Raw genomic sequence first — 20,196 nt, forward strand, 5'->3', positions numbered from 1 at the left:
ATGTTCAGACACGTTTGCCTTGGACTACTAGAGCTGAAATACATGTAACACGGGGAATCCATGAGCAGGACTTCTGACAAATGTTTAAATGTTAAAAAACAATCTTGGAAGCAATGCAGAAAAGAAGGAGGATTAGGCCTTTCTCCCAGTGATAGTTTCCCAACACGAAATAGGGAAAAGGATACGCACCCATAAATAGTACACCTGTCTTTTTCCTCTAATAGAAGACTGCAGATTTATACCCCACCCTTCTCTCTGAATCAGAGACTCAGGGCGGCTTATAGGGTTGTCAATCCCCAGGTGGGGGCAGGGAATCCCCTGGTTTGGAGGCCCTCCCCCACTTCAGGGTCGTCAGAAAGCAGGGGGAGGGGAGGGGAATGTCTGCTGGGAACTCCATTATTCCTTAGGGAGATTTATTCCCATAGAAAATCATGGAGAATTGATCTGCTAGTATCTGGGGCTCTGGGGGGCTGTTTTTTGGGGTAGAGGCACCAAATTTTTAGTATAGCATCTAGTGCCTCTCCTCAAAGTACCCCCCAGGTTTCAAAAAGATTGGACCAGGGGGCCCAATTCCATGAGCCCCCAAAGAAGGTGCCCCTATCCTTCATTGTTTCCTATGGGAGGAAGGCATTGAAAAGGTGTGCTGTCTCTTGAAATGTGAGGGCCAGAACTCCCTTCAATTATGCTTGTCACAGCCTTGATCTTGGCTCCACCCCAATGTCTCCTGGCTCCACCCCCAAAGTCCCCAGATATTTCTTGAATGGGACTTGGCAACCCTAGAGCCCCAAAAGAATGAAAGGCATTAAAAAGGTGTGCAGTCCTTTTAAATGTGATGAGCAGAACTCCCTTGGAGTTCAATTATGCTTGTCACACCCTTGCTCTTGGCTCCGCCCCCAATGTCTCCTGGCTCCACCCCCAAAGTCTCCTGGCTCCACCCCCAAAGTCCCCAGATATTTCTTGAATTGGACTTGGCAACCCTAGCGGCTTACCATCTCCTTTATCTTCTTCCCCACAACAGACACTCTGTGAGGTGGGTGGGGCTGAGAAGGTTCTCACAGCAGCTGCCCTTTCAAGGACAACCTCTGCCAGAGCTATGGCTAACCCAAGGCCATTCCAGCAGCTGTAAGTGGAGCAGTGGGGAATCAAACTCAGTTCTCCCAGATAAGAATCTGCAAACTTAACCACTCTACCAAACTGGCTAGTGATAAGGCTAGTAGCAGCAAGGAGAGTCTACGAAGAAGGCTGTGCTCCACCCTTGTTCTGAGGAGGACAGCAGACAGTGGAGTCAAGGTGCAGAGCCAAGAGAGAGGTAAACAAGGCCTCCAGGGCATTGGGGAGGGGATTAGACTTGGAAGACTCTCCCAAGAGGGAAAGTGTGATGGGGCAGGATGAGGTGCTTTGTAGGGACTGGAGAGCCACATGCTTCCTGAGCCTAGGCAGGCCTAACACAAAGCCTTTCTGTAATGCAGGGGTGGCCACGGTAGCTCTACAGATGTTTTTTTTAACTTACATCTCCCATCAGCCCCAGCCAGCATGGCCAATGGCTGGGGTTGATGGGAGTTGTAGGCAAAAAACATCTGGAGAGCTACCGTTGGCCACCCCTGCTGTAATGTATGTGGACTCAAGTGAGAACTGAGTTGGGTGTTCCTGCCTGGTTCATTGGAGCCTGACGGCCAGAGTTTGAGGACTCCCTGCTCCAATCACAGGCCCCCTAGTGGTTGGAATGGACCAATCAAACGCTTGCAGGGGAACACGGGTATGTATATAGTTGGCCCCGTTGGCCCAGTTTGGCAGTCTCATGCTTAGCCTTGATTATGCTGAAATCAATAAAGAGCTGATGTTGCACAACCACCTCGCCTCATCATTGCCTAGAACCCACTATATTATACTTTCCAAGAGGGAAGGGAGTAGAACCCAGCAGGGCTTTTTTGAGCAGGAACGCACAGGAATGCAGTTCCAGCTAGCTGGTGTCAGGGTATGTCTAATATGCAAATGAGTTCCTGATGGACTTTTTCTATTAAAAAAAGCCCTGTGTGAAACAATGGTGATGTCAGGGGGTGTGACCTAATATGCAAATAAGTCCTTGTTGGGCTTTTTCTGCAATAAAAGTCCCGCGTGAAACAATGGTGACATCAGTGGGCATGGCCTAATATGCAAATGAGTTCCTGCTGGTCCAGAATGAAGACGCATCCGTTTGTGTCCCAGTGGACCAAAGTTCTGTCAATCAGGAAGGCCCCTCCTTTCAAAACAGGGGATTGGAAGAGGCCAAAGAGGCCTCTTCCCCAGGAGGGCCTTTAAAAGGCAGGCTGAGGATGATGGGCCAGATCCATCCCTAAGTGTATGAGGGAAGGGCTGGGGAGTAGCAGAGGAGCTGGGTGATTATAACCCTCCTCTTATACCTTACTACAGCTCTACTAGCCAAGGAAAAAAAGGAGTTGTAAGCCACCCTGAGCCTGCTTTGGTGGGGAGGGCGGGATATAAATCCAATAAATAAATAAATAAAATCCTGGAGGGCGCGGCAGTCCCGGACTCTACCTCTGAACCCTCAAGAATGGACAGAGAGACACTTCTATTATGAAAAAATTGCGTGCAAGTCTGTTACTCTCTGCAGCTTCACGATGTGATCCTGATCATCATGTAGGGTTGCCAAGTCCAATTTAAGAAATATCTGGGGACTTTGGGGGTGGAGCCAGGAGACTTTGGGGGTGGAGCCAGGAGACTTTGGGGGTGGAGCCAGGAGACTTTGGGGGTGGAGCCAGGAGACATTAGGGGAGGAGCGAAGAGCAAGGGTGTGACAAGCATATTTGAACTTCAAGGGAGTTCTGGCTATCAAATGCCACTGAGTCCATCTCCCAAAGCAGCCATTTTCCCCAGTGGAACCGATTTCTGATGCTTGGAGACAAGTTGTAAATACAGGAGATCTCAAGTCACCAGGTGGAGACTGGCAACCCTACTCTGAGTTGCCAGTAGGGATGGAGGGGTAGGATTGTCAGAGTCAGATTGGAGATTTGGGGATGGAGTCTCAGCATGGTAAAGTGCCATAGATTCCATTCTCTAGTGCAGGGGTGTAGAACTAATTTATTTATTATTTATTTATTTATTAATTTCATTTATATCCCGCCCTCCCCCACCTTGGCAGGCTCAGGGCGGCTAACAACATTCCATAAAAACATACAGTAATACATAAAACCTTAGATTTACAATATAGAACAGTAAGACATTAAAACATTAAATTAAAACCAATCCAGTAAATACAGTTATACTGCGGTATAGATCTTTAGACCGCATTGGCAGATCCTTGATTACCGTTTTTCTTAGCAGTCCGAATATGCTAATTTAAAAAGGGTGGTCTTGCAGGCCCTGCGGAACTGTTCGAGGTTCCGCAGGGCCCGCACCTCCTCAGGGAGTCGGTTCCATAGGGTAGGGGCCGCGATCGAAAAGGCCCGTGCTCTGGTACTCTGATATTTAATTTCCTTCGGCCCAGGGATAGTCATTAGGTTTTCCCCCGTTGACCTCAGTGCTCTCTGGGGTTCATATGGGGAAAGACGGTCCCTCAGGTAGGCAGGTCCTCGGCCATATAAGGCTTTAAAGGTAACGACCAACACTTTGTACTGGACCCGGTATATAATCGGCAGCCAGTGTTATAAGGGCTGGATCTGACATAAATGAGACCTTGTTGGGCTGGGCCATGTGTGTCATAAAATGTAATGCAGTGGAAATATAAACGTTATAAAGGACACAGACAAACACAATTAAAGATTTTTTTAAAAAAACCTTAAAACATGCTTAAGAAATTAGCAATCTTGAAATATTGTGTCTATTTAACACTCTCAGATAACTAACACCTCCGACTCTGAATTTTTGCATCAAAATCTTGAGGCAATGTCTGTGCTGTAGCATTCTTGAATATGCTGCTCAGGTGTTGTTCAAGTGTGCATCTGTAAATTGCAAACCTACTTTTGTTTTATTGCCATTCATTATAGAAATCTCATGGTCAATGCTTTGAGCCTAAAACCCAGAGGAAAACATGAAATGGCAGGGCATTGCGAGCTTTTGTACATAAGTTGCTTCATATGCTGGTCAAGAACATGTGAAGGCACCATGACACAGACCAAGGGCTATTTGTCTATAAAATTATAGTCTTCCCCAGAGAAATAACTACAACTCTGTTATGTACTGAATGTATTGATTCGCATGGCTTCGCACATTCCCACTGAAACATGGGAAACCATGGATCACTGGGACGGGTTTGAACTCTGCAAATGAACCAATGAGTAGTTGGGGCATGAAAACCCGACCTCAGTGATTTGGCATGGACTCAGGGGGATGCTCCAGGGTGCATGCATATAAGTGGGGTCTTGGCCCCACTATGTTGTCTTTTAGTATGTAGTAGCAATAAAGCATGTTCTGTGTTGAACTCCACTGCATCGAACTCACTATTTAACAAACTCCATTGAGGCAGTGCAAAAATACAAAGGCAGCAATGTATAGTGGTCAATATCAGCCTGCTTATATGGAAAGCCTCAGCAAATAGGGGAAAAAATAAAGGCTTTCCTCTGTAGCTCCTGTGTGACTGAGCAAGCCTGGCAAAGCAAGCTGAGATGCAGAAGGAAGCAAGAGAAGAAGAAAGCAGATGACAGTGAGTTGCTCGCAGGCCTGATAGGAGCCGTCCAGGGGCCTGATTTGGCCCTCGGGTCGCATGTTTGACTCTCCTGCTCTAGAGCATCCATTCTCCAGAGGAACTGATCTCAATAGTTTTTTGGGGAGGCTGGCATCCTTAAAATAGCATGTGTACAGGAACCAGGAGTAAAGTCTGAACAGGTCCTTGGTTAAAGAGGACTGATCCTCCGTAGCTCGGTACAAGTTTACATTTTTGTTCTCCACACAGAGATCCACTCGAAGATACTGGCTGCCTTCCCTATTTCACTGGAGCTGACTGAGTAATTGCAGTCCTGACAACATGCTACTCCATAATTTTCACCCTCTTTCTTAGCACCAGACCTCCCTTTCTGGCCCTTGTGTACTTCCTTCCACCCATTTGTCTCCCCCTTTCGTTGGCTGGGCAGTGTCCCACATCACAGTATGAAAGAAATAGATTTTCTTGCATCCCCTTTTGAGGTTTTTAAGCTTTTTTTTTTGTCAGTCCCATTGTTGTTTTTCCAAGTCATATGTATAATTTGGGGTATATAATCCACAGTGTCTTCTGTCCCTAATTTTCCTCCTCTCCTCCTCCTTAGACGTGATACTTAGCAACTGAGAAAGGTGCTAAAGAGAGACAAAACTTGTGTGGGTGGCTGGAGATTAGCCATTTGGAAATCGATCCCTTGCTTTGTACCACAAGCTGTTTCTCTATTTCTCGTCCAAGTTGGTGCATGTGGGTGCTGCCATTCAGACAGAGACGCTTCGTGTTGATCCCCGAGCCAACATTCTGACTCAAGCCCTTTGCTTTTCAGTAGCCTGAGTGGGATTTCAGGTGCGTTTTCAGGCTGGAGTTGCAGTTGCTAAACAAGGGATAGGTATGCATAGAATAGAAGCAGCTTTTCACATGACTTGTGACTGTTTGCATGAAGAGGTGTACACAGTTTGTTCCTCATACCATGAACCAATACTGTTAGCTTACTATTTCCTGGTTCCTTCACCTAAAAACATGCCCTCTTTTTTAAAAGCAATTTTGCATGCTTGGTGCAGATGAGAAGTTGCATCTGAGGTCTGCCTGGCCATTATCTTAGCGATCTATCTTAGTGGGTGAGCTGTTTGCCACATGTTGACTATCTTGTGCAACTACAACTGCAAAATGGGTGAATTAAATCCCCCGGGGTTGTTTGGGTTCAGAAAAAGGGCGCAGAGGAAAGGCGGTTCTGAGCTGAATACTGTTTGAATTCTGAATTCTGTTGCCCCAGAAGGTAGGGCCAAAATTAATGGGTTGAAATTAAATCAGAAGAGTTTCCAGCTCAACATTAGGAAGAACTTCCTGGCAGTTAGAGCAGTTTGTCAGTGGAACAAGCTTCCTTGGAGGCTTTTAAACAGAGGCTAGATGGCCATCTGACAGCAATGCTGATCCTGTGATTTTAGGGGGAGGTATTTGTGAATTTCCTGCACTCTTGGACTAGATTACCCTGGGGCACCTTCCAACTCTATGATTCTAATATGGCTTCACAGACTTTTTCAGAAGGAGGGCAAGAAGGATTGCACTAGTGTTTAGTTCTCATGGGTCTTCTTATATGCCCAAGGAAATGCTGATTGCCACTTTGGGGTCAGGCAGAAATATTTCTCTAGGACAGTTTGGCCAGGGACCCTGGAGATTCCCTCCCCCCAAAATCTTCTGGACATGAAACAGTGAAGTATTTGTGAGTTTCCTGCATTGTGCAGTGGGTTGGATTAAATGACCCTGGAGGTCCCTTCCAACTCTATGATTCTGTGATTTCTTGTAACTGCTGTGTGGCTACAGAGAAAACAAATTAATCTAGACCCCCCCCCCCTTATTTTTTTTTTTAAAAAAATCATATTGTGTAGTAGTCTGGCTTTGATCCCTTGCTGTTCATTTTTATTTATTTATTATTTTATTTTATCAAATTTATTTCTCGCCCTCCCCCTGGCAGGCTCAGGGTGGCTAACAACAGTTAAAAGTAACATAAGATATTTAAAAAAACAGAACATGCAATAAAATAAAATAATAATGTTGACGCTCTGATTATTCTGATGTTTCTAGTTTCAGTTATATTGATACAGGGAGATTGTCGGTGCTGTGGAAAAATAGCCACCTCCCCTTAACTGCTGAAAGCGAGTTTGAACAGTTCAGTCAAAACTGTGGCCGGTCCCGCAGGGCCATGATGTTTTTGGGGAGGGCATTCCACAGAGCAGAGGCTATTACCGAGAATGCTCTGGCTCTGGTGGTGGACGACTGAGCTTCTTTCGGTCCAGGGATCTTAAGAAGATCACACATTGGGGCTTCTCAAAAAGTGGTTTAGATTCAGCATGCACCATTCTGCCCGTGCATAGGGTTAACAACCTGCATGTGAGACCTGCTGTTCTCCTTTCAGAATTATAACTGGTCTCCAGACTCAAGATCTATTCCCCTGGAGAAAATGGCACTCTATGGCATCACATCCAGGGTTGTCTACGTTGAGAAATGCCTGGAGATCTGGAGGTTAGAGTCTGGGGAAGGTGGGGTTTGGGGAGGGAAGGGACCTCACCAGGGTATAATGCAAATACAATCCACCAAAGAAGCCATTTTCTCCAAGGGAACTTATCTTGGTTATCTGGAAATCAATTGTAATAGTGAGAAATCTCTAGGTGCCACCTGGAGGTTGACTAGGGTTACCAAGTCTCCACCAGCTGCTGGCGGGGGACTTTTTTGCACACTCATAGCATGATAACATCACCAAGACGTGACATTGGAACACTGGGCATGTTGCATGGGGACGCTCTAGCAATTTTGGGGGAAACTCTATAGCAACATAGAGTCCCCTCCTAAATTGCAAGAGCATCCTTACATGAAACCATAGTTTTCCCCAAATTGCTAGAGTGTCCCCGTGCAATGTACCCAGCACAACAACATCACTTTTGGGTAACATTGTGGTAAGCATTGTGGTAAGCTTACATTTGGGTAAGCATTGTGCGCCCTGGAGCTCTTTGGGGGCAGCCCACTCCATGCTGGTGGGTTGGGCCCCCAAAAAACTAGGTGGAACCTTCACCCCTAGTGGGAGCTTGGGAAGCTTAAGGTTAGAACCTGGGGTGGATGGGGTTTGGGGAGGGGAGGGACCTCACCAGGGTATAATTCCAATCCAATCCACCAAAGAAGCTGTTTTCTTCAAGAGAACTGATCGTGGTCATCTGGAAATCAACTGTAACAAGCGAGATCTCTAGGTGCCACCTGAAGGTAGACGACTGTAATCATATCCCTGTTGAGCTCCCTCTCCTCCCCAAATTCCTCTCCTCCCCAGATCTCCAGAGATTTCTCCACCTGGAGTTAGCAACCCTACTTGTACTTCAGGAACAATGCTGCAAATGAAGTGTCCTCTGTACATGCATTATCGACATGATCAGCAGCCTTACAGGAAGGAATTGGGAGGAAGAAGCACAAAGAACATCATGAGATATAAACCTGGAAGGAGGACTGGGGGGTTCACAAACATTGCAACAGAAGCCTCCCTGTGGATCAGGGCTTGCATCAGCATACCCTCAGGTGGGGCAGCTGCCAAGGACCAAGTATCGGGAGGGGTCCACTGGAACCTCCCCACCCACTTGCTTCCCCTTCTGCCCATCTGCTCCCATGAGAGCCCACCCAACTTCCACACTCCCATCCGCACCCAATGCTCAGTAGTGCAGGGGGTGCAGGAGGGGGATGGCAGTGACAATCCCAGGCAACACTGCTAGCTGCAGTTGGGAAAGGGTGTATGAGCACAGGGAAGGCTGGCAAATGAATGAGTGGGTAGGAAATGCCTGGGTGGGCAGTGACGGAGGAGAACACAGGCAGTTGGGCAAGGAGGTATGAAAGGGGGGCACAGTGAGAGGAGGGGAGGAGAAGGGGATCCAGGGCACTGCCTGCTCAAGGCCAGGGCCGACCCGAGACTGTCAGACACCCTAGGCAAGACTAACTTCTGGCGCCCCCCCATTTATAGCATCACTGAGTCACATGGGGAGCATCCAATTTGGTGCCCCCAGAAGGCTGGCACCCTAGGCAATCACCTAGTTTGCCTAGCGTCAGGACCGGCACTGCTCAGGGCCCACCTGGAACTGGCTCTGCTGGATCATACCTGAGGGACTGCTTTTCCTCATATACGTCCCAGAGGTTGTTGCAATCGGCTACGCAACACCTCCTGACCACCCCTGGCCCTAAGGACATCCAACTTGCCTCAACCAGGGTCAGGGCCTTTTCAGCCCTGGCCCCTGTGTTGTGGAATCAGCTCCCTGTAGAGATCTGGGCCCTACCTGAATTACTGCCATTTTGTAAGGCCTACAAGACAGAGCTGTTCCACTGGGCCTGTGATTGAGGCAGTGGGTGTCCTATTATTCCATCATTTGGCCTCCCTTGTGGTGACATCATGCTTTATTACAGTGCTATCCTATTGTTATTACCATCGTTTAAGGTGGGCCTACAACTGGTTATTGATGTGCTGTGCCCTGTCCGTCGGTGGTGTGTTTTATTTATTGTTTTTACTGTTAATTTTAATTTGGTGTTTTAACTTTGATATGTAGGTTTTTATTGTTATTTTTTATATGTTGTGATCCGCCTTGAGCTCATTTACGGGAAAAGGTGAAATATAAGCCTACTAAATAAAAATATAAATAAAATAATCACCAGAAGTTGTTAGGAGAAGAACAGGCCCATCTCACCCTGCTCTTTATTTTCACAATCACTGTGCTAAGACCCTTGCGGAAATTCCCAGAGCCAGGGGCAAAATAAAAAGACAGATGATCTATCTTGTAAAATGGGCAGGTGATCTGATGCTAACGTGTTTATCTAGCAACAGGTTTAGAAATTTGCAAGCAGATCGGGCTCCGGTGAAGCAGATCGGGCTCCGGTGAAATTTGCAAGCAGATCAGGCTCCGCCGTTTTGTTTCCTTGTCTTCTCTCTCCCTTGCCCTTCCCTCCTCTCTCGCCAACTTAACTTTCGGAACATTCATACTGTCGTTCCCGTCGCTCGAGTTTTGAGCAGTTTGACACACCCCAAGTCTAAATTAAGGAGAATGCCGCAGTGAAGGTATTTAAAATGCATGCCTGCCACTTACTAGCTTCATTCGGATATTTTTTTTTAAAACCCTCTTATTAAACACTGTTAAATATTCTCTTCATTTCCAAAGACAAACAGGAATGGAAGCGCAACCAGAGTCCTGTATTAAAATCATTGATTCACAATATTTAAATTTCCAGCAAGCCTCCAATTAGCAGGCTTTCCAATATTTGAACAGAAGACCATTTTAATGTAATTACAAACACATTTTAGGCATCTAAATTTTTTTTTTTGCATAATTAGTTCCCTATTAAACTCTTTATGTAGCCCTTTTCCCATCAGAAACCGGGGGAGGGGGGAGCCGAACAATTTTATTCCTTACTGTTACAATAATTAACTATGTAAGTAGAACAGCATATTAATAGAGTATAATTTGTTTACATTTAAAAGAAAATTGTGTTAGATTAGCATAGCAAAAGGCTATTTCCATATCCAGGCAGCAGTACGCAGGCCTAATAGCAATTTACAGTGTAGTTAAAGAATATTATTAATAAAGTAATACAGTGTAATTCTGTTTGCCCCAACCATATTTCACAATGTCCTTAATTACAGTTAATTCCATCGAGGCTAATTTGGGTGTTGTTAAGCAGTAGACAGAGGAATCTTAAACACAACCTTTGTTAATAATGAATTTTGAAAGTTACTGCGGAGCAGGTCACAATAAGAGAACGGAGAAATACATTGCAAACATTTTATGGGGGAAGATAATTTTCTTTCCCCCCAAAATGGGATCTCGTTAATAGGGTCAGTCCATAGCAAGACTTTGATTGGCAACGAGGAGAAGTTTGGCTGCGAACGGAGTTTTGTTTTAACAGAGATTTCACAACTGGAGAGCCCACGAGTCATTCAAGCTTGTCACTGAAGGGTATAGTCCTGAAGGTATTACCAGGCTTCCTTGTCACTCGTGGCAATGAGCTCTCATTAAAGTTTGGCACCTCTTGGGATTCCGAATTTGGACACAGCTTGCAAAAGTATGTCGCAACCACCTGGTTAAAAAAGACGCAAACTATGAGCTACTCTCGCTCATCTCAATGCAAACTTTAAAAATGTTGAGCACCATTTTCTAGGGGTAGATTTTAAAAAGGTAAAGGTAGTCCCCTGTGCAAGCAGCAGTCGTTTTCGACTCTGGGGTGATGTTGCTTTCACAGCATTTTCACGGCAGACTTTTTACGGGATGGTTTGCCGTTGCCTTCTCCAGTCATCTACACTTTCCCCCCAGCAAGCTGGGTACTCATTTTACTGACCTCGGAAGGTTGGAAGGCTGAGTCAACCTGAGCCGGCTACCTGAACCAACTTCTGCTGGGATCGAACTCAGGTCCTGAGCAGAGGGCTCCGACTGCAGTACTGCAGCTTTACCACACTGTGCCATGGGGCTCTTGGGGGTAGATTTATCTTAATATAAAAAGTGAGAGTGCCAAAATCTACCACAACTGCCCTTCAGCGCTAGATTTACAATGGATGGTCTTTTGTCCATTTTGGTAGCCTCAGACAAGGCTTTTTTTGGTAGCAGGAACTCCTTTGCATATTAGGCCGCACCTCCCTGATGTAGCCAATCCTTCAAGAGCTTACAATAGGCCCTGTACTAGGAGCCCTGTAAGCTCTTGGAGGATTGGGTACATTAGGGGTGTGTGGCCTAATATGCAAATGAGTTTCTTCTACAAAAAAGCACCCTGGACTCAGGGAGTAGTTGTGATGATTTGCAGTAGAAGAGCTAGATTCAAGTCCAATAAGACCTTAGAGACCAACGAGATTTTTGGGGATATAAGTTTTTGAGGGTAGAAGCTTCCCTCATCAGATATTCTGAAAATCATGTTGGCCTTTAAGCTGCTCCTGGACTTGAATTTAGTTCAGGGTTGTCAGGTCCAACTCAGGAAATATCTGGGGGTTTTGGGGAAGGAGCCAGGAGACATTGGGGGTGGAGCCAGGAGCAAGGTTGTGACAAGCACAATTGAACTCCGAAGGGAGTTCTGGCCATCACATTTAAAGGAACTGCACTCCTTTTAAATTCCTTGCCTCCATTGGAAATAATGGAGGATGGAGACACATTCTTTTGGGGCTGATAGAATTGGACCCCCGGTCCAATCTTTTTGAAACTTGGGGACAGGATTTGAAGAGAGGCATCAGATGCTATGCTGAAAATTTGTTGCCTATGTCTCAAAAAAATGGTTAAATTATATTGTTTTAATGGATAAAGTTCCGAGTCATATATATCCCATAGGTTTGCTGCAATTGTAACCTTATTGCACAATTCTGTATTTGGTGTTGTTATTACCCATAATGTGTCTTTTTGTTTGGAGACTGTATTTATTTTATTAATTGTTTATAGACTGTATTTATTTTATTTAAATAAAACGTAAATCATTAAAAACAAAAAGAGCTCCCCCAAGCCCCTGATACCCATGGATCAGTTCTCCATTACACCCTATGGGAACCAGTCTCCAGTCCACGGGGTACAATGGAGTGCCCAGAGAACATTCAATCCCCTCTTCCCTGCTTTCTGATTAACCCTGCAGTGAGGGGAGGAACTTCAAACCTGAGGATTCCCTGCCCTGAATGGAGATTGGCAACTCTATTTGAAATGGACCTGTCTTACTGTATATTCCAGGAGTCCAGGTAATCAATCCTCTTAAGGGTGCAGGCTTCGTCATAAGCCTCTAGGCCCTGGTGTGTGCTAGTCATGTGCCCTGCTATATATCTCTGCTTATGAGACTTCATAAAGCCCTGGCTATACCTAGAGGTAGGGTTGCCAATCCCCAGGTGGGGGCAGGGGATCCCCTGGTTTGGAGGCCCTCCCTCCGCTTCAGGGTCATCAGAAAGCGGAGGGGAGGGGAGGGAAATGTCTGCTGGGAACTCTGTTATTCCCTATGGAGATTTATTTCCATAGGAAATAATGGAGAATTGATCCATGGGTATCTGGGCTCTGGGGGGGGGCTGTTTTTTGAGGTAGAGGCACCAGATTTTCAGTACAGCATCTAGTGCCTCTCCCCAAAATATACCCCAAGTTTCAAAACGATTGGACCAGGGGGTCCAATTCTATGAGCCCCAAAAGAAGGTGCCCCTATTCTTCATTATTTTCTATGGAAGGAAGGCATTGAAAAGGTGTGCCGTCCCTTTAAATGTGATGGCCAGAACTCCCTTTGGAGTTCAATTATGCTTGTCACAGCCTTGATCTTGACTCCACCCCTAATGTCTCCTGGCTCCACCCCCAAAGTCTCCTGGCTCCACCCCCAAAGTCCCCAGATATTTCTTAAATTGGACTTGGCAACCCTACCTAGAGGAGTGGAGGCTTTGAAGCAATGAAGTTGTCATCCGTGCATCAAGAGCCATTCCTAATTCATTTGGGCTTGATATTGAAGTCTAAATTAGTGGTGAATCAGAAAGTATCATTTCATTTATTCAATTCATCTAGTTTTTACTTAATCTCTGAAGCCAATTCTGGGGGCAGTGGGAGGGATTAAAGAACCTAAAAGCTGTCTTGGTGGATCACATCGGTGGACCATCTAATCCAGCATACTGTTTCACACCATGGCTGACCAGTTACCCTGAAGGGATAACTAAAAGGGCATAGAGGCCTAGTTTGGTGTAGAATGTAGGCACTAATCTGGAAGAACTGGGTTTGATTACCCACTCCTCCACATGCAGCTGCTGGTGTGCCTTTGGCTCAGTCACGATCTCTCTCGGAGCTGATCTCTCAAGAGCAGTTCTCAGAAGAGCTCTCTCAGCCTCACCTACCTCACAGGGTGTCCATTGTGGGGTGGGGAAGGGAAACGAGATTGTAAGCAACTCTGAGACTCAGAGTGAAGGGCTGGGTATAAATCTAATCTCCTCCTCCTCTTCCACACTGGTATTCAGAAGTTTGCTGCCTCTAGATATGAAAGTTCCTTTTGAGTATGATCAATTACTGTACTGACTTACTTTAATGAAGGTCCAGGAGCACTTTGGAGACCAACAAGAATTTTGGGGTATATAAGTGTTCAGAAGTCAAAGCTCTCTTTGTCAAATATCTGATGAAGGGTGCTTGGACTCTCAGAAGCTCATACTCCCCTGAATGTTTTGGTCTCTAAGGTGCTACTGGACTTGAATGCAGATGTTCCATGGTAGACCAAGGTAGTAATCAGTGGCAGACTGGCCAGGGTGTCAGCTTGCCCAATGGCAAGTGGGCCCTGTAGGCCCCTGATGAAGTGGGCCCCCTTAAACATTAGACAATATGTTAAAAATGTGAATGATGCTTTTAGTAGCTGGAAAATATAATAGAAGTCCCAATATTATTAATGTAATGCAGCTAAAATTTACTTTGTATTTGGGGTTGCCAGCCTCCAGGTGGGGCCTGGGGATCTCCCTCTTTTCCAACTGATCTCCAGCTGGCAGAGATCAGCTCCCCTGGAGAAAATGCAGTCTGTATTTAAATTTAGTATCTACTGTATACGGCCAGTAATATGTACACAGGGCTGGCTTGCCCACTAGGCAAACTAGGTGGTTGCCTAGGGCACCGGGAGGTAGGGGGCACCGAATTGGGCTCCATCCCTCCCGGTGCCCATGACAAATGCTGCTGCCGGCCCCTGCCCCGCCACCCTCCTTCCCTTCGCAGCACTGCCAGGCAGCACCTCACTCCATCACCGCCGCCCCCCCCACACGCCATACCGTGCTGCATCGAGACTGGTTCTTAATGACTTTGATGTGGCTGGCATGGCTTCTACTTCTTTGAACTGCCCATGACGCAAGAGGAGACTTCGCTGCCCCTAGGGTTGCCAATCCCCAGGTGGGGACAGGGGATCCCCCAGTTTGGAGGCCCTCCCCCCGCTTCAGGGTCGTCAGAAAGCGGGGGGAGGGGAGGGAAATGTCTGCTGGAAACTCTTATTCCCTAGGGAGATTTATTCCCATAGAAAATAATAGAGAATTGATCCACGGGTAGCTGGGGCTCTGGAGGGGCTGTTTTTTGAGGTAGAGGCACAAAATTTTCAGTATAGCATCTAGTGCCTCTCCCCAAAATACCCCCCAAGTTTCAAAAAGATTGGACCGGGGGTCCAATTCTATGAGCCCCAAAAGAAGGTGCCCCTATCCTTCATTATTTCCTATGGAAGGAGGGCATTGAAAAGGTATGCCGTCCCTTTAAATGTAATGGCCAGAACTCCCTTTGGAGTTCAATTATGCTTTTCACAGCCTTGATCTTGGCTCCACCCCTAATGTCTCCTGGCTCCACCCCCAAAGTCTCCTGGCTCTATCCCCAAAGTTCCCAGCTATTTCTTAAATTGGACTTGGCAACCCTAGCTGCCCCTCACTTCTGGTTTCGCATCAAAGCCAGTAAGGAACAGCCTCTGTGCAGCGCGGCGTGGTGGTGGTGGGGCAGTGACGGAGCATGGTGCTGCCTAGCAGTGCTGTGAAGGGAAGGAGGGCACCAGTGGGGGACAGCAGAGGGGACGGTGGGCAGGGAGCCTGTCTGGGGCACCACGCGCCCATGGGCTGATGCTGTATGTACAATATATGTGCACTGTAATTACCAAACATATATTCATTTATTCTGCAAAAGTTTTAATTGTAACTTTTTCCCACTTATGCATTTTTTTTTTTGAAAAATTTTATTTATTTCTTATACAAATTAAATGATAGCCTTATAGTTGTGGGTGGGCCCTCTATGTCTCCTGGCAACCAGGATTTTTAGACACAGTCTGTCACTGGTGGTAATGATCCCTGTTCGCTACACAAAAAGGACATGAATTTCCTCAGAGTATGCTTTCCAAAATGCCATGCGGAGTTGGGGCATTAGTGTCTTTCCAGTCTGGTTCCAGAAGTCTCGCTTGATTTATATTTACAGAGCTGTGACAATCAGTGTAGAAGCAAGCCCTTCCCTGGATTCAAAGCCAAATATGATCTGCAAAAATATATGACTAGCAGTTTTATAGATTCAAAACTGGATGCTACTGGAAGCATCTCTGGTGTTCTGCTAATCGACATTTGTTCTCAGGAAGCTTTTGGCAGCTTGGTCCGTACAGACATTTTGGACAATTAAGCATCGGATAACTGGCATTTTGACTTTGATATAAAGAAGTTTATATGTGATCCGTCCCTCTCAACAAATTTAGGGAACACCAGAAGAACTGGCCAAATGCAGCCAAATAAAGTTCATCAGCATTGGAAGCCGGTGCAATCCGGTGTTCCAATTTACATAGCTGGGGATTGATCGAGTCTACCAACAAGAGGCCATTACAGCATTGTTGCATTTTACAGATGGCTAATATTCATCTGAAATTGTCAAATATGCTAGAATGGCAAGCTTGAAAACAGAGGAACGCAGCTTTTTCCTTGCATTAAAACATCGCAAGTGCAAAACTGAGTGCGACGCAGCCTCTGCTGACAGACAGATTCCCAAAAAGAGTTGCTGCAAAACTGCCATTCGGTTGTCCGAGCCACATTTATTCTGCACTTGCCAAGCTTGGGGTTTGAAAGCCACCAAGCTCCAGTTGCTGTTACAATTTCACCAAGATGCTGAAGGCTCCGTTCAGATGCCATGCCAGACTCTGGCCTGCTCTAACCAGATTCTGGAATTCAAAGCATAGTTCAAGCTTCCAAGCATGTGATAGGGCTTAACGGTTTCAGAGCTGGTCTGCTGTAGGGGCTGTGGCTCAGTGGCAGAACATCTGCTTTGCGTGCAGAAGGTTCCAGATTTGATTCCTGGCATCTCCAGCAAAAAAGAACAGGGAAGAGATGAAGTGAAAGACCTCTAGCTGAGATCCCAAAGAGTCCCACCAGGTTGGGGCCAGGATGGAAAATGCTGGTTATCTCTTGGGTTGGGAACCACCAGAACTGAGAATCTGACAGAATTTCAAATCGGAGGCTCACTTCCTTCTTACAGCTGGCAAGTTTTTCTGAGTGAGAGAGCAAAGATGAAATTGAGTCTGGTTATGTCAAACCTGGGGTCTCCAACCTGGTGCCTGTAGGTGCCATACTGCCCACTGCCACCTTTTAAAGCTCTAAGTGTTTGATTGGCCTGTGGAAATTTGATTGACTGTGCAGATTTTTTAAAAAAATGTTGCTTTGGCAGCATCTGCCAGCACAACACTAGGATCTTCACGGTGTGACTGAAAGAAAGCTGGGGCAGCCATTTTGTATCTGTCTCTTTCTCCAGTGGCAGCCATTTTGTGGCAATGCCAACCTTGCTGTGTCAAAATCCCAAATGATCTCATATGTTCAAAAAGGCTGGGGACCCCCAAATTAAGCAATCCAATACAACTTAATTGGACTAGACTCTGGAAGACCCACAGCCAGACCCTTGTGTTTCCCATGAAACTCACTGGGGATCCTTTGGCCAATCACACACTCTCAGCTTAATCTACCTCATGGGGTTGTTGTGTGAGGACTGACTGGAGAAGGGAGAATCACATGTACATCTTTGATCTCCTTGGAGAAGGGCAGGATTAAAAGGTGTGTGTGTGTGTGTGTGTGTGAGAGAGAGAGAGAGAGAGAGAGAGAACTCCAGAAGAAAGGATGATCCTGTTGAATTTGTTTAGCACTGAAAACTGAGGAAAGGAAAGGACACAATAGGAAAATGTTTCATTGTCTGTGTGCTCTTGTTTGTGTAGTGGTTAAGAGAGGCAGGCTGCAATCTGGAGAACCAAGTGATTCCCCACTCCTCCATATGTAGCTGCTGGGTGACCTTGGATCAGTCACAAGTTCTCTCAGAGCTGTTCCCTCAAGATCCATTATCTCAGAGTTCTCTCAGACCCACCTACCTCACAGGGTGTCTATTGTAGGGAAAGGAAGAGGAGATTGTAAGATGGTCTGAGTCTCCTTCAGGTAGTGAAGGGAGGGATACAAATACAAATCTTCTTCCTCCATGTAGTCTGAACCAGAGATGTAAGGAAACAAGAAGTACTTACAGAGGATACAACAAAGCAGCTTACGATCGGCCTCTGTGAGAGTTTGTGCACACAAATGTGTGGAGTTGACTCTGGGCGATGTATTCCAGTCAAGAACTGTAGCATCCCTCGTTCAAAGAAGTCTGGTTCAGATCCATCTCTAATTTTTTACTTCTTCTGCTGACAAAAGCCTGTCAACATCTTTGCTGGTGAAAACTCATGGCTACAAAGAAATCTTAATTGCACCCCGAACAATAGGATCCATTTCCCTCTCCCCCTTTATAGAAAGAGTCCTTTGTGCAGCATGTATCAAAGCAGGGAACTCTTCTTTCAATAAAAATGCTGGTCCAATCTTTATGCTGAAAAGTTAGCCTGAACCACTTTTGGTGCCTACAAAGTTGGTTCCTTTGACGAATAACCTCTCAAAGCACCTGTGATTCCGAAAGAAAATCTGGGTGATCATTTGTTGCCTCTCAAAGAGTGTGCAAAGTGAGCTATTTAAGGTACTGCAGTGCTCAAGCCCATCTATTATCCACATAATCGCTGGGGTCTGTTCTACATTTGGAGATGCAGAACGGCTCTTTTCTAGAATTATCAACAAGCTGAAAGGTAGATTCAGACTGATTCCTCTCTAGCAGTTGCTCTGCCCTTGGGCTTCTGTTTCCCAGGCTCAAGCAATCAATTCCCCATCAGTTGCTGTGTGGGCACATGGTTGATCTGCAGCTGTTGTGTATGTGATATCGTGTTTAATGTGGGTAGTTCCTGCCTGGCTCATTGGAGCCTTTGGGACTCAGCTTGGAAACACTGGGACGATGGGAAGCAGGATCCAAATCTCTGCTTCCCCCAGACCAATCGCTAGCCCCCTGCTGGTTCAAATGATACAATGACGTTTAAGTGTGGGAACTTTGAATGTATATAGCTGGCCCTATTGGCCCAGTTCTTCAGTCTTAGTTTAAATGTTGCCATGCTGTAATTGTTAATAAAGAGCTTTGATGAACTCTACCGGAGTCTCCCCTTGCATTGAACCCAGTGTTCCCTCTAAGCTGAGTTAGCGTGACCTAGCTCACAGATATTTAGCCTCCGGCTCACACATTTTTGTCTTAGCTCGGGAAGGATGCAGAAGCTCACAACTATAATACCAGTAGCTCACAAACTTTGGCCACCAAATGAAAAGTGAGCACTCACTGGAGAAGATCCTGATGTTGGGAAAGACAAGGCAAAAGAAGAAGAGGATGGCAAAAGATGAGATGGCTGGACAGCGTTACTGATGTAACAAACACGAATTTGAGCAGACTTCAGAGGATGGTGGAAGACAGGAGGGCCTGGCATGACTTTGTCCATGGGGTCACAAAGAGTCGGACTCGACTGTGCAACTGAACAACAACAACAAGCTCACAAAGTAGAGTTTTTGCTCACAAGACTCTGCAGCTTAGAGGGAACATTGATCAAACTCAGTACTTTTCAGCGGCTCTCTCCAATTTCCCTCTTGGTTTCTTGCGCTTGTTTTTTGGAGAGCAAGAAACTGCAAGGGAAATTGGAGGGAGCCATGGATTTAAATGCAAGTAGAACAGAGAATCATGGAAAATGAGCAGATAGTGAAAAATATCTGTGAAAAATTACTAATACAGTCTAAAGCCACAATTCATATAATCTCCAACAAATGATAAATAAAGGTCTTATAAACCACATACAATATCACAAAAACTTCATAGTTGCAACTTACAATATCACAAAATCTTCACATTGTGCTGGATGCTCTGTAAAATATTCTTTCTGAAACCTTTCTGAAGGATGGTGCTGGGGATTCCATTCCAGGACCAGTGCTCCCTCTAAGCTCAGTTAGTGTAAGCTAGCTCACAGTTTTTTAGCCTGCAGCTCAAACATTTTTGTCTTGGCTCAGGAAAAATGGCCCCAGTGCAAACTAATTCATGCAGTAGCTCACAATAATGTCAGTAGCTCACAGAATAGAATGTTTGCTCAAAAGCAGGGCTTTTTTTTTTTTTTAGCAGGAATGCACAGGAATGCAGTTCCAGCTGGCTTAGCATCATGGGGTGTGGCCTAATACACAAATGAGTTCCTGCGTGGAACAATGGTGATGTCAGGGGGGTATAGCCTAGTACTCAAATGAGTTCCTGCTGGGCTTTTTCTAAAAAAAAAAGCCCTGCTCACAAGACTCCACAGCTTAGAGCAGGGGTGTCGAACATGCAGTTTGGAGGGTGAATCAGGCCCCCAGAGGGCTCCTATCAGGCCCTCAAGCAACCGGCTGTCACCTGCTTCCTTCTCCCCCTCTCTTGCTTTCTTCTGCATAGCAGCTTGCTTTGCCAGGCTTGCTCAATTGCACAGGAGCTACAGAGTGAAACCTCTATTTTCTCCATTGTCTGAGGCTCCTCCCTTGGGGGGGAAAGGGAGGAAGGCAGAGCTTGTTTTTCCAGACTCTCTCAATCATGTAGCACAGCTACTGAGCCAAGCGTCTCTTCCTTCTATTGGCTGAGGCTCCTCCCCCCTCAGTCCCCTGGGGAAGGAAGGAAAGAGCTAGAGCTTCCTATGCCCAATTCCCTGGATCCCATGGGATCTTTAAGACCAATGAGTACTAAGGTCTTAAGCATGTT

Source organism: Heteronotia binoei, chromosome 4 (genome assembly GCF_032191835.1).
Source record: "Heteronotia binoei isolate CCM8104 ecotype False Entrance Well chromosome 4, APGP_CSIRO_Hbin_v1, whole genome shotgun sequence".
NCBI lineage: Eukaryota > Metazoa > Chordata > Lepidosauria > Squamata > Gekkonidae > Heteronotia > Heteronotia binoei.